Source organism: Phalacrocorax carbo, chromosome 8 (assembly GCF_963921805.1).
Source record: "Phalacrocorax carbo chromosome 8, bPhaCar2.1, whole genome shotgun sequence".
NCBI lineage: Eukaryota > Metazoa > Chordata > Aves > Suliformes > Phalacrocoracidae > Phalacrocorax > Phalacrocorax carbo.
The window spans coordinates 34,874,116-34,888,453 of NC_087520.1; the positions used below are offsets into that span (position 1 = coordinate 34,874,116).

Here is a 14,338-nt window from a genome sequence, read left to right on the forward strand (position 1 = left end):
ATCAAAACCACAATGCTATTACAATGTGAAATAACAGAGAGGTGACTATACATTTATGGGCATCTGAGCATAAAATGGTGAAACAAGATTACCTGTGAAATGAAGGAGCAGAGGGCACTTGCTGTTACCTACCCACTACTCTACCCACAGAAGGGAGAAATCACACTAGAAAGCACCTGCGTCACGTAAAGAAAAATCATGCATAATTTCATTTTTCTGATTTACTGATTTCAAGTGTTCAAATTCTTGAATGACGCTCTCCAAAATAATGAGGTTTAAAAATAGTGAATGTCATAAATGCTTTCTGGTTTTTATTTCATAATCAAAATAATTACAACACTATGCAAGGTTAAGTGCCTTAATATTATTAATCATTCATTACATATGATTGAATTAAGGGCCAGCAGCACTCACGTAAGTCCTGCAGACACTTGCTCTCTGCCTACTACCCCTTTCTTAATATAAGTAGCACAACTCCACCATCTCCAGGGACTCCAGCAAAACATTAGCTTTTTGTAACATGACTGGAAAGTCACCATGTTTGGGTTATTTTCAGTTTACGTGGGAGTAAGTTCCAGAAAAATATCTGGTTGGGGAATTCTCCAGCAGAAGGATTTTCAGTAAGAAAATGCCCTTTCACAGAACCAAAGTTTTCTACATGGAAAAAGATAGTTTGGAAAAACATATTTTTCCCTGGGAGAATCAAAATGAAGTCTCACCTGCCTGCTGCCTGCTATGCGCTCCTCAATTCCACTTTCTGGAAAAGGTGAATTTAACAGCCACTTTCCAGGCAGGCTGCTGTTGGTTAGCAGTCCCCAGCTCTCTGCCATCCTGGTCCCTGTACAGCTGCGAAGGGAGAAGAGGAGGATGAAGTGGGGAACTAGAGCCCGCTGCATGCCTAGAAAACCCTTGGCAGTTCAGAAGTTTTCTGCACAGCTGTCTAAGCGGTTAGCAGCCAAGCACAATGAGAACACCACTTAACGGCCCAGTAAATTAAATTTTTCTGAAAAATCTGTTTCTACAAAAATCTCATTTTGATGTTTTGTCTTGATTCAGTACATCTCTTTTCCCCAGGGTAAAGGGTTTCTGTTTTCCAGCCAATTCTGTCCCTGTATCGCAGGGCTCTTGGGAGACCCCCTTGCCACCCACTCCTCTGTTGTAATGAGGGCATTCAGCTGTAGTGACCTTGCTGACCATCGCCACTGCCGCATCGCACAGGGGAGGGCTGTCCCAGAGATGAGGCCCCTAGGGAGATGCTGGGCTATCTGAGTAAGCAATTAGCAAACAGGCCTTGAGATTATAGTTGCGATCAGAAGGAAAGCTCAAAACCCTCTACCAACAGAGCTATGAAATGTTTGTTCCAGCCACAGCATAGAAACACGGTTTTAATGGCACTTAAGTAAATTGACATCTTATAGCATTCTAGGACATGAATATATTTGTCTCTTTGCTTAGTCGCAGGAAATCGCAGTGATGGATTGACATAACTTTATAATTGCATGCGATGCACCACCAAAACAAAGGGCTCAGGCAGTGAGCTGCATTCTAACTAAATTCTTGCTATTTGTTAATAACAAAAGTCCAGGTACCATGACATACGAACTGCACGTATGGGATGAAAAATTAATTTACTATGCTTCAGTTGAGATTTTTAGGTAGTCTTATTTTCCTTGAATGCAGGGGTTTATCATTATCAGCCTGAACACAACTAGCACTCTTCAAGGTTTCTTGCTGAAAAGAAATTGAGCGTGCAAATACTGTTTCATCATAATCACACTGGCTGTGCAGGGTAATTCATAAAAGAGCCAGAAATATATTGAAATTCAATATTGGTTTAGTCCAAATCAATATTAATAATTGTTTGCATTTTTAAAGTGCAATTTACAATTGAAAAATGTACAGAGATCAACCCATAGTTGCCAACGCATCAAATTTTCCTATTAAACTTAAAGGCACAGTAATTTTACTTAAAAATGTTTCTTATAAAGCAGGAGAAGGCATTGATCTGTGAAAACAGCTATCTATTATTTATATGCACAACATTAGAATGGGTTTTAATTATAAATGAGCTAAAAGGTCACTAATATTTTATTTTTAAGGTCTTGATTTTAAATTTGGATAGCTTAATACAAATATTTATACACTGTGGGTGTAGCAATTTCTTTCAGTAGTGGGATGGCTCACAGTGGAAAGCGCACAGGCAGATTAGGCAAGGTTAATTCTCAGGAACTGGAGCAAAGGAGAGCCTCTGAGCTGCAAACGTAAATGTTGCCATCTGCTTCATTGGAGAATACTGTATTTGTGAAATGCTTCTTGAAAGGGTATGAAGTGAAGCCATGAATCACTAGTGGATAGCACAGGAAATGCAAATAAACAGAATTAAGCTTCAGAGGATTTTGCCAGCGCCAGAGTTGGGGCTAAGGGGGCATAATCAGTTTGTAATTGGACAGACCTGTGGTCTTGTAGGAAATTTTTGTGAAGGAGAAAGATTTATGAAGCTGTCGAGCACCAGACCGGGTCTAAGGTGGTTTTCTGGATGTGTGGACATTGATATATAAACTGAATTTGATGGAACCAGGAGTTAAAAATTTGTCTCTATTGTCCTGGTTTGAATGAAATCATTGTAATCGGTGTGTTGACAGCAAGCTAGAGGCCTGCTTGGATCTGCGTACTCTTCAGGAGTCCTGGCTCAGGCACACCCTGTTTCTTTGCTGTGAAAATAATTAGAGAGTGATAAAAGCAGAAAGTATTCTAAAAATTATAATTTCTTTATAAAATCCTAGGAGAGTGTGGAATCTCTGTGCCTTGCTATTTCTGTGGGTGTTAGCAAAGCACCTTTTAGCACTGGTTTCAGTACAGTTGATGTAGTTTATCCTGGGGATAACTTCCACTGTGGGCAAACCAGAAAAGCTCAGCCCCTCTGGTACTGTTTTCCATGATCTGTTTGTAACCGTTAGCTGCTGCCACCTAAGTTTAATGAAAGCTTAAGGAAACCCTAGATCTGAAAGTGCAGATATTTAATTTTTTCCTATCAAACTGTGCATGTAGGATAATAAAGTCACACAGGCCCAGGAGCTCTGGGACCAGAGCTGCAGGACTGTACCTTGTTTGGTTTCTCTAGGCAACACCAGTGAAGTCATGGAGTACCAACCTGTATGACTGAGCAAGATAACCATTTAGCAATGTGCTATCATCGGAAAATTAAAGTTCAAAAGGGATATTACAGTGATGTAGCCAACAAAATCCAAAGCTAAGCAGTCAAACTAACTTGAACCACATCTCTGCCAAACACTGCACAGAAAGGAGAAGAATTAGATGCCCCTTAATTGCTACAAGAGCTGCAGTGCTCAGCGGGTTGCAGGTGTGGAACAAGACCTACCAGCATATGGCAGCACCCCCAGACCTTGACTCTAGCCTTGACTTTTCACTGGTCACCTTTTTCATTGCAGTAGTAGTAGCTTTGTGGAATTATGAGTGTATCAAGAGTGGCACTACCCTAGTAATATTACTAGTAGGAAATACTCCCCTCAGATACACATTTTACTCCATTTGGGTTTTGTATTTAAGAGACAAATACTCGATCAAGCCTAAAAAAAGTGTATAAAACCAGCAGAATAATTTCATCTATCACTAATGAATTCATGATTAGTCTTTATCTGTGGTGTGAGAAGGCCAGCATCAGCTATTGCTTTCACAACAAATATCCTGAACAGCTTCATGCAAACCACATAACTCCTCCCTGTGCAAACTGCATCTATATGTTAAAAAAAATTCAAAATCAATGCAATTACTTCTTCGCCTTCAGGCAGCTGTTGCAAGGGGAATCACTGAAGATTGTGAGGCACAGATAACTATGTTGATGTGAACCATAAAACCAACCAACCAACCAACCAAGCTAAACTTTGTTGTTTATTATTGGTGCCAGGACAAACACTGATGCTTCTGTGTGCACAGAATGTGTCTGAAATTTGTCTTACCAGGTCTTATTCAGGCAAGTCATCTTTGCACCTATTAAGTCTCAGCCTTCCTTTACTGCTTGTGACATACGAGTATCTACAGTCAAACCCCAATTCTTTTGGTACCTTTTACAGAACCGTTAAATGTAAGTGACTTTGGAAAACTAACAATAATTTCTCTGAGCTTCAGTCAGGTTCTTTGAAGGCAAATGTCTCGATTTCAGTAATGAATGCAAATATTCGTGTTTGCAGTAACATCTCCCCGAACCCTCAGCCAGAGCTTGACTGGTGTCAACCCATAGGAGGGACAGTGTGGGCACAGGGATGGGATGATAACACCAGCCCCGAGAGCCATCCCCTGGTGTTTGAATAATCCTGCCTGGTACAGGGCTAAACACACCAAACAGGAAAATATCCCTACTTCATATTGTCTTTGCTGTTCAGTTTTCTTAGCCTAATTCACCAGTACTAACATGCTGATAATTGTCTCAACATTACAGCCAGAGCATTGTTGCTGAGGCGGGGAATACCAGAATGCCCTTTTCCTTCCCCAGGAGGATTCCTCTGTGTCACTAATACTTTGACAATCGTTCCATCTCCTGGAGCAGGCATTGTTATGCTTGTCTACATTACAGCAAAAAGAGGGAGGAAAGAACAGAAATTTTGAGGCTGCGTCTCCCTTCCCCTCACTGAATGCAGAAGCTGAGAGGGGATGGAGTTACAAACTGGGTCTGATGTCAGATGCATCGAGTCAATAGAGTATATCCATTCCTATAGGGTATCAATGTAACAACAGGAACTTTCCCAGTGACATTTAATGTTCTCCGATATTTACAGCACACAAGTGTGCCTAGCAGCTAGTTGCCTTATCTGCTCTTTTTACAAATCTGACAAAAGGTCCTGCAAAATAATTGAATAACAGCAAACCAAATAGTAATATTCTGCCACTCCACTATCATTATAGAAATTATTTTAAAGAGAGTTCATGCCTATTCAGGATTCTCATTACAGCTCAATGTTCAAAATCCCCTTCTGTTTAAAAGGCGGAATACTTGCTCTGAAATCCACGTGTTTCCTCTGACTGCTCTGAAATTTGGAGTGTCTGAAATTCTGGTGCATAGTAGCATACAGATAAGGAACAACTAGAAGTGCATCACACATATGCGTCCCAGTTCCTTATACAGTGGCCATCTATCCTGGTTTAGGCTGGGATACAGTTAGTTTTCTTCCTAGTAGCTGCTATAGCGATGTGTTTTGGACTTAGTATGATAATACAGTGATGGTTTAGTTGTTGCTGAGCAGTGCTCACACTAGTCAAGGACTTTTCAGCTTCCCATCCTCTGCCAGGTGCACAGGAAGCCGGGAGGGGGCAGAGCCAGAACAGCTGACCCAAACTGGCCAAAGGGATAGTCCATACCATATGACATCATGCTCAGTGTATAAACTGGGGGGGAGCTGGCTGGGGGGTGGCGATCGCTGATTGGGGACTGGCTGGGCATCGGCTGGTGGGTGGTGAGTGGTTCCATCACTTGTTTTTCCTGGGTTTTGTTTCTCTCCCTCTCTCATTGTTTTCCTTTACATCATCATCATCATTATTATTTAAATTATTAAACTGTGCTTATCTCAACCCACAAGTTTTCTTACTTTTGTTCTTCAGATTCTCTCCCCTATCCCACTAAGGAGGGGGTGGGGGAGTGAGTGTCTGTGGTGCTTGGTTGCCGACTGGGGCTGAACCATGCCACCATTGTACTGGTGTCTCTGCTCCCCTATGTAAATGAAGACCTATGGTCCTTCACTGAATAACCTTGCGCTTCCCTTCTCACCCAGTCTTACAGTTACTCCAAATACCACCTAATGAAACAGCCACATTTCTGAAGACAGACCATGTGTGTCTCCTTGGTGGCTCTCTTGGCAGCTATGCACTCCTGTCTTTCAAAGTACGACTGTGCTGAAGCTGCAGGTGGTATTGCACCCTTTCCCCAAAGCTGACCTTGCCAAATGCAAAACTTTTAGAAGCCAAGGAGTGCAAGGGTAGGGCAAATGCTCACCACCCAATGTAAGTAACACTCCGGTATAACTCTGATAAACATACCCTCATGCTGCCTTTGACCAGGTACCACCTACAGCTCAGCTTGCTTCCCCAGGAAACTCCTGACCACTTCACAGCTCTGCGTCTCTGCAAGTCCACCAGCTTCCACATGTACTACCACTCACTCGTCATTACACAGAGCCATTTCACTCCTCTTTAAGTGATGGCAAAGCTTGTAGAAGGGCTTCTTTCCTTTGGTCCTGCATGGCATATGAGCTGGAGGGGCTCAGTCCCTGCTTCAGACCTGCCAGCCCATCCAGACAGCAGCATGTGACAGCTATACCTCTGCACACCCAGCCAACTAATCCTTCAGCACTCAGTGCAGCTTCCCTTTATACACTGCAGTAATGTTCCAATTCAATTAGAAACAAAAATTCTATTTAATTTTGTTTAGAAATTGCACCTCAAAATAAAATGCAAATACTTGTTTCAGTTTGCTTTGCGATATATCCTGGGGGAAAATTTTCTTTTCCCCTGAAAAGAAAATGTAAGAGCCATTTTAGAGAAGAAAAAAAACAGTTTTCCAACTAGATCTACTTATAGAATATGCCCTTTTAATTAGCTGCTGGGTTTCAACTGCCCAAATCAAGAACAAGAGGAAATAACTTATCTCTAATATACAGGCATAGTCTAAGTGAAAAAGTACCTTGACTAAACAGTTGGTGATCTTTCATTAGGGAGAAAGCATTTGTAAAATTTCGTAAGAAACAAATTAGTCACCGTGGCTAGAAGGATTAAGTATTAGGTGAAAATAGTCAAATGTACACTGTTACCAAAGTTGCTCAAGTCAATAAAGGAACCCACTCCACTGTCACAGCAAAATGTTCCATTTCAAGGTTACGAGGGCTATTTTCTTCTTCCTGAAGTAACCATAGTAGCATCACAATGAACTACAGAGACTGTGAGCCAAGAGGTTGTTTGCTTTCTGCTTTTGCAGAAATTTCGCTGTGTTTTGTTTCCTCAAGTGCAGAATTAAAACCACCCTCGCTTGTGACAAAGATTTTTAATTCCTAGCTTACAGGGACCATTTCACAGTTCTGTTTTTCTTGCTTGCTTATGACTCCCAGACAAAGAACCTCCACTTCAGTTACTTTTATCTTTTAGAAAAAGGAAACAGCATTGAGGAATCATGAATCGCCACACCGTATTATATGAACCATGTTACATATGGCACAAAGTTAAGCTGTAATGTTGGAGGACAGGGCCCCACATATACATAAAGCTACTCAAAATTGTTGTTATAAAAACTATTTAAACTCTCATGATATCAAGAGGTTTGGCATGTGGATAAAACTTTTACCCAATGGCTAGGAACATATTGTTTAAGTTTACACATATATATAAATATATATATATGTGGTTGGATGGGGCTTTGAGCAACGTGGTCCAGTGGAAGGTGCCCCTGCACAAGGCAGGGGGATTGGAACTAGATGATCTTTAAGGTCCCTTCCAATCCAAACCATTCTACGATTCTATATATAGAATCATATATATACATATAAGCAGCTTATAAAATCTTTTCGGTTTTGTCATCTTTTTCTCCTTAGTACAACACAACTAAAACTGCACAGAAAAATTAATTTATGAAAGCAAACTCCAATGTACACTTGCTTTATACTGACATAAAGGAGAGAATATTTCTGGAGTAATTACTTTTTTGGTACCTCTGGAAGCCCATCTTTACTCCAGGTGTGTCATATTTTCTGAAAGAAGGCGTTTTTATTTGGAATAGCCAGGAAACCTATAGAAGAGACAAATGAAGAACCTTCAGAGATGTGCAACCATCACTGTCATATGATGGTGCAATCATCTAAAAAAAAACCTTTAAAAATGTGATAGTTACTTTAAATAGAACAGAAATTGAGGCAAGTGGAGGGAAAAGGAAGCATTTCAGACCAGTGTCTAACTAGAACCAAGTGGGCACCTGAAAAACTAGGAACCCTTCCACTGTATTTCACTGCATTCAGCAGAGATTTCCGTATCAAATATTTTAAGTGGGACAATACCCCTATAAATCCTGCTGCCAGGCAGAGCCTGGGAGGGCTTGGTTGCCTGCCTGCAATATCTGCCATGCAAATTGTGTGCCTTCCACTCTGGTGTGGAAGATAGCTGGACAAGTTCATTATTGACACTCACTATTTACACTGTCACTGTACAGCTCCTGTGAGATGTTAATTTAAAACAAAGTAAAGAAGACTCTTTTAATTTCAAATGTGAACTGCTTTAGAATTATATTTTAGTTTAGGAATAGTATTATAACCCCTTGAGGATCTTGGAGAGGTGTGTGTATTAACTTGCTAAGGACCTGCTGCAGTACTGAGGAGATTAGTAACACATGACTCCTGCTACAATTTGCACCCAGAAAGATAGGAAAGAAATCTTCTCAACTTTGAAAGGATTATTGTGGTTGTTTACTGAGTGCTCTCCCTTTGGTCTTAAATTGTAGATGAAAGTGGAAACCAGAAGTGCTTGCCTTGTATTGCAATATGTAATGGAAATGAGAGGAGCAGCTTTAGCAGCTTTGCTGGGGGTTTTGGAATGGGAAAAAGGGGTCATATGTTATCACTCTGACTTCAGCCACATAAAACAGTATCATAGCTTTTTGCAGTTATGCCATAATTCAGGTTTTGGCATGTTATATGGGTGACCATAGCTTCTAGCACTGTGCAGGTCCAAAGGACAAAACCGGTGTACATAACAGAGTAGAACTGGACCCACTGATACCCAACAAAATGAGTTTCCACTAGAATAAAAGAAAGCCTCTAAAGCCCCTTTTCCCCACTTTTTGCAGTATATGGGTTTGTGTCTATCTGAGCAAAAGAGGATCCTATAATTTTCAGGCCTCTCTTCATGTTGAGAAATCCCCATTTTGCATAACTGGAGGAGATGCTGAAAGCCAAGATGCATAATGACCAGTGACTGGAGAATAGAATAGAGCTGTTAAAAGGCAGTACGTTCTGCCTAATTTCCTACAACACTGATGATGTGCACTGGGTGGCACATAGTGGTCACATAAGCGGTCAGCTCAGCATTCAGGATCACTGGGACACGGAAGAGACTAATTAAGCTGCAGGGAAGAAGAGGTACCACCTCATCGGGTGGGTCAGTAGCTCCGATTCACCTGAGCGCCAATTCCTGCCTCTGCAAGTGGGTGTTAGGAACACTGAGAGCTCAAAGTAGTGCTGCATAAAATCACACAAGGCAGGTATGCTTTTGCTTCTTGAATTCAAACTGCTAAACTGGTCTGTGCATCTGGCAGCATTGACAGTGGCTCAGGACACACCCATCGGAGCTACCTGGGCGCATGGGTTCTCCATCATCCTTCGGACAATGGCTGGCATTACAAAGGGTTGGAAGGCTGAGTCACCTCTCTCTGTTCAAGTATTTAACTTCTGATTTCCAAGGATTTGCCAGAGTCAAAGGAACCTTTAACTTCCCTTGTGATTTCATTGAAGCATATTTAATTCCTTTCCCCATATGAAGGAAAAATATAAATCCAGATTTTTTCCAGTAAAGAATTTGGGGGAGATTTCAGGGAGAGGGCATTTTGCACAGATTCAACTTAAAATTTCTTATTACACCCTTCTTCAAAATACATATTTTTTTGTTATTACACAAAGATGAACATAGTTACAGACAAAGTTAACATCAGCCAGACAAAATGTTTTGAACCGAAGTATCAGCTGGAAACAAATTTTTTCTTTTCAAATCTCAGGGAAAAATCAAAGGTTTTGCTCTATCGATACATGAGCAAGAATATAGTGACAGAAAATCCAGCACCCAAAGATGAATGTTTGGTGAATGGAAGCAGCCACAGGATTAATAGTTTCCTACTACTTTCTATGCTAAAGAGCCAGAGGATTTGGGGCATAATACTGGGGATTCATTTGCATTTCCTATTTCCAAGAAGAATGCTGACAGCTACAGAATAATATGATTTTTAATATCTCTACTTCTAGTACAGTGCCTGCATTTGTAAAACCACTATTAAAAACTTAGTTTTACTGTTGAATACGAATAATGTTTATAAATCCCTTTTTCTTCTGTAAATGCCATGACAAGCCTGATCTAAAAGTCAGGGGTAAAGCAGAGAGTGGACACTTGAGTGATGGGAAAACTTAGTGTCCTGTGTTTGAAGACCTTTCGTCTCTGTAAGCGCTTTGAAGCAGGGAAATGCATGCTTGGCTCATCTTCAGAGATGAGAAGCAGCTGTTCTTTACACAACTCATAGAAACACAGTTAATGTGTCTAGAAGTAATAATTTTAGTAATAATAGCAAATCTTTTTCTAGTAATACTATTCCTTTTTTTTCTATTCAGTTAATTGCCCAGAGTCACTATCCAGTCTCTAACTATATTACACAATCTAAGTAAAATTATCTTAATAATGCATAAAGTGCTCCATTGCAGCACCCTTTCAGCACACACAAAACAATATCCAGTAGAAGACAAAAATCCATCACAGCTCCCAGCTGCCAACAGCTCCCAGTGAACTTCCCCAGATCAGCTAAGAGAGTGCTGAATTTTAATGTGGTTTTATTTTTGTCAGGTAAAGATTGACTTATGAAAATATTTCTGCATTTATAAAAAATTATCTCTTTGAACTGGCAATACTACCAGTCAATTCATGCCATTAACTAAGGACAGTTTGGCAAAGACAATAGACACTGCTGAGGCCGTGCCCGTGCAGTGCCACAGTTCTCTGTACAGAGAGCCTGAATAGTGCTGCACGGACCCGTACCTCCACAGAGAACTCCACAGCACCATGCAGACATCCCAGTTCACCTCCCAAGAATGGTATAACCACAGAGTGGGAGCCCCTGCCCAAGCTAATCTCTGCTGCTTAGTACCTGGTTATTCAACAGCACACAAAGCACCTGGTGGAAACTCATCAATCCCTGCTTTCAACAGGCAAAGACACTTGCATACTGCTGCCCTCCTTTGAATAAACAGTGGGCTTTAACTGAGCTCTGAACCAGCAACCTCCTATCAACTAAAGGAATATCAACTAAATCTTGCACAGCATGAGAAATGAAGTGTACCGTGTACATGTGAACTAGGCATTTACATTCATTCATAGGTGATTTGTAATTTTCCAATTTAGCAATCAGTAGATGTCTGCAAACAACTTGGGTGTTTTGTTGACTTGCTGATGTATATGGTAATGTAAACCTGATGCTGGCATTAGTTTGCATTCCTTGATTCACCCGGAGCTGCATCGGCACCTTGCAGTGAAATCCCAGGAAGGGAGAGTATAAAGGTGCCCTACAGTGGGCAGGAGCCTTACAGGGTCACATAGGAAAAAAGCCTCTTCCGTTCTCATCTTGGCACAGTTCCTTTCATCTTCAGGCTAATTTAGCTGGGCTGGTCACCAACTATCCGGGGTAGTGAAAGCATACCTGTACCCAATTACACAGGTAGTCATGTAGCTTGGGTTCTGCAGCGTCTCTGTGAGAAGCCAAGAGAGAGAAATGAGGGGCTGTAGTTATCTTGTGTCCTCTGTCCCTCCTGTTCTCTGTGAGTGACCGTGCTCTTGGAAAGCAATTGTTAGTTGTGCTATTGATGTGGTTCAGCCTCAGTCGGCAACTGAACACCACGCAGCCACTCGCTTACTCCCCCCACCCCTGTAGGATGGGGAAGAGAATCGGAAGAGCAAAAGAACTTGTGGGTTGAGATAAGCAGTTTAATAATTACAATAAAAATAATAATAATAATAATGATGATTATTATAATAATGACAATAATGATAATAAAACAAAATGGAAAAAAAAAAACAAACAGAAACACAAATGATACAGCCGCTCACCACCCGCCGACCGACGCTGCCCGTCCCCGAGCCATGATTGCTTCCCTCCTCCCCCAGCCAGCCCCTCCCAGGTAACATACTGGGCATGACGTTACATGATATGGAATATCCCTTTGGCCAGTTTGAATGCGCTCTCCTAGCTGAGCCCCCTCCCCTTGCAGCTTCTTGTGCACCCGGCAGAGCATGGGAAGCTAGAAACGTCCTTGACTAGTACAAGCACTACCCAGCAACAACCAAAACATCTGTGTGTTATCTCAACATAGTTTTCAAGCTAAGTTCAAAACATAGCACTATGCCAGCTGCAGTGAAGAAAATTAACTCTGTCCCAGCTAAAGCCATGACAGCTGTGAAAGCTGCATACCCTGACATCATGTTTTCCTAGGAAAGCCAATCTCAGATATGCTACCCACATAAAAAGAAGGTGACCTCAACTCAAGATTGACAGACCTTTTCCTGGGGGCAAGTTATCCTATTGCTTTGCTATGCAAGGTGGTTTTTCTTTTACCTTCTTTTGAAGCATCAGCATGGCTACTATTAGGGAAAGATCCAGTTCTAGATGAACCAAAGGCAATCCCAAGTTTCTACCTAAGAATTACATCATGCCCTCAGATTATTATCTTATCAATGCCGTTCTTCACACAGACTTTTTAGCAGGCAAGGAAGAGAATGTCATGTCCACAAAACTCATGAATGAACAAACAGCCGTGTGCTATCAGACACAACCCTGCAGCCTGGCTGACCCATCTCAGATGAGGAATAAAACAACAGAGATATTGGTAGAAAACTGTCTCTTTGTCTTTCTTGGACTGATCCATTATCATAATGTCAAATTGCTCACAGTAAAAATGTTCAGCCATTAGGTTTGCAGGGAGTGATTGGAAAAAGCAGACCTACAAAGCACCTCTTTCAGTGCCACTCTTGCCAATAGATTTAAATAAATCTTTCCCATCATATTGGTTTGCAGTGTCTTTCAGTACTGCTTGGGAGCAGGGGGGGAATCAGTCCTGCTTCTGTTTAAGTAAAAGATGTGGTGCCTGAAAATTTTTCTATAGTATTAAAATAGTTTCCACAAATATATTTGGATTATTTTTACCTAAAACCATATACCTTTTTTCCTTAAAAGGCTTGCTTTAATGGTGCAACATCTATTCTCCTACCCAATGCTAATACTTCCTCACCTCACAATTCATAGGAGTACTGTGGTGATTAATGAATGTCTTTGAACTGCAAAGTGCTATCTGAGTGCTAATTATTATCCATGCATACACATACTTCAGCTGCTTTCAAGGGCAGGGCATTCACATAACATGTTAATGGGAAACCTTAGAAAAACATATATTGATACCTATGAGTTTTATCCACCACAGAAATGTATAACGGAAGAATAAATTAGAAGTTAGACGTTTCAATTCATAATTGCACGTTCTAGTGAACTGCTCTTCATCTGTTTAATAGGTGCAGGGCAGCAGAAAATAGAGTTTAGATTGGAAGCTGCTTGCAACCTTATCTTCTTGCACTTTCCATAATACTAATAAAAATTATACAAATATGTTATTGCCTATTGTGAGGAGCACAGTTAAAGTATGTGACTGCAAATCCAAAGTGTAAGTTGAAGGCTATGGATTCATCCAAAAACTGCCTCACATGTGATGGGACTCTGCATGGGTCAATCCAAAGCTCCTACGTAGAGCATCCCTCTCCCTCATATACCTGAGGAAATATTGCCTGAAGAAACTGTTAGCTGATGGTCCACTAAGTTTTTTGTAGTTTTTTATCTGATCCATTAAAAAAATTATATTATTTGAGTTTAACAATATTTTCAAATGTTTCCTTAATCAGGATACTTCATTCACATTTATCAGTCAGTGCTAACTGCTTTCAGAGTTCCTCTGCTCCTGTAACTAGGAACCAGCCTGGGAGGGCTCAGAAAGCACATGCTCAGCATGTATAAAACAGCCATTCCTATTTACCAGGCTTGCTCTCCTAGGACACGTTAATTAAAGTCAACTGAATGCAAAAATAATTACAGGGAAAAAAGGAGGGGAAAAGACTAGACCCATAATTTAAAGATCTCTGAAGTTTGTTGAGAGGTAATAATTCTGTTGAGAGGAAAGAGGTTCTTGTTCTTTTTCTTTCTTGGAGTCCCTCTGTATCCACTGCTTGCAAAGACATGTAATGGCAACAGGTAATAAGCAGCACTCTTTCTTTAGATTTATGCAAGTATGTGTGGCCTTTTCTTCTTTCGATATATGCTTTCATCTAGCTTTTGTTACTGTTGCATCTTAAGGCATTGGGAAGACTGCTACTGTACCATTTCTTGCACTAGTTAAAAACTGGCTAGGGATCTTCTTTCTTGATGCTGCCTCTACTTCAAACAAAAACATTTCAACAAATCAAAACCAGGGAAAACTATTTAGCATTTTAAGCTAATAATAATTGGTTTAGAAACCCATATTTGCTCAAGGGTATAATTAATTCAAAAAATTAC

The 14,338-nt window shown here is 40.7% G+C and overlaps 1 long non-coding RNA gene across 2 annotated transcripts in view; it reads right to left on the reverse strand.

Annotated features, from left to right (window-relative positions):
- Nucleotides 1–651: 651 nt before the first annotated feature.
- Nucleotides 652–14,338, reverse strand: part of LOC135314791 (uncharacterized) — a 179,696-nt gene continuing 166,009 nt past the window's right edge. For both annotated transcript variants that reach the window (XR_010374284.1, XR_010374283.1), the window contains exon 3: nt 652–846. This is a non-coding gene — a long non-coding RNA (uncharacterized LOC135314791). The remainder of the gene's footprint in view (nt 847–14,338) is intronic.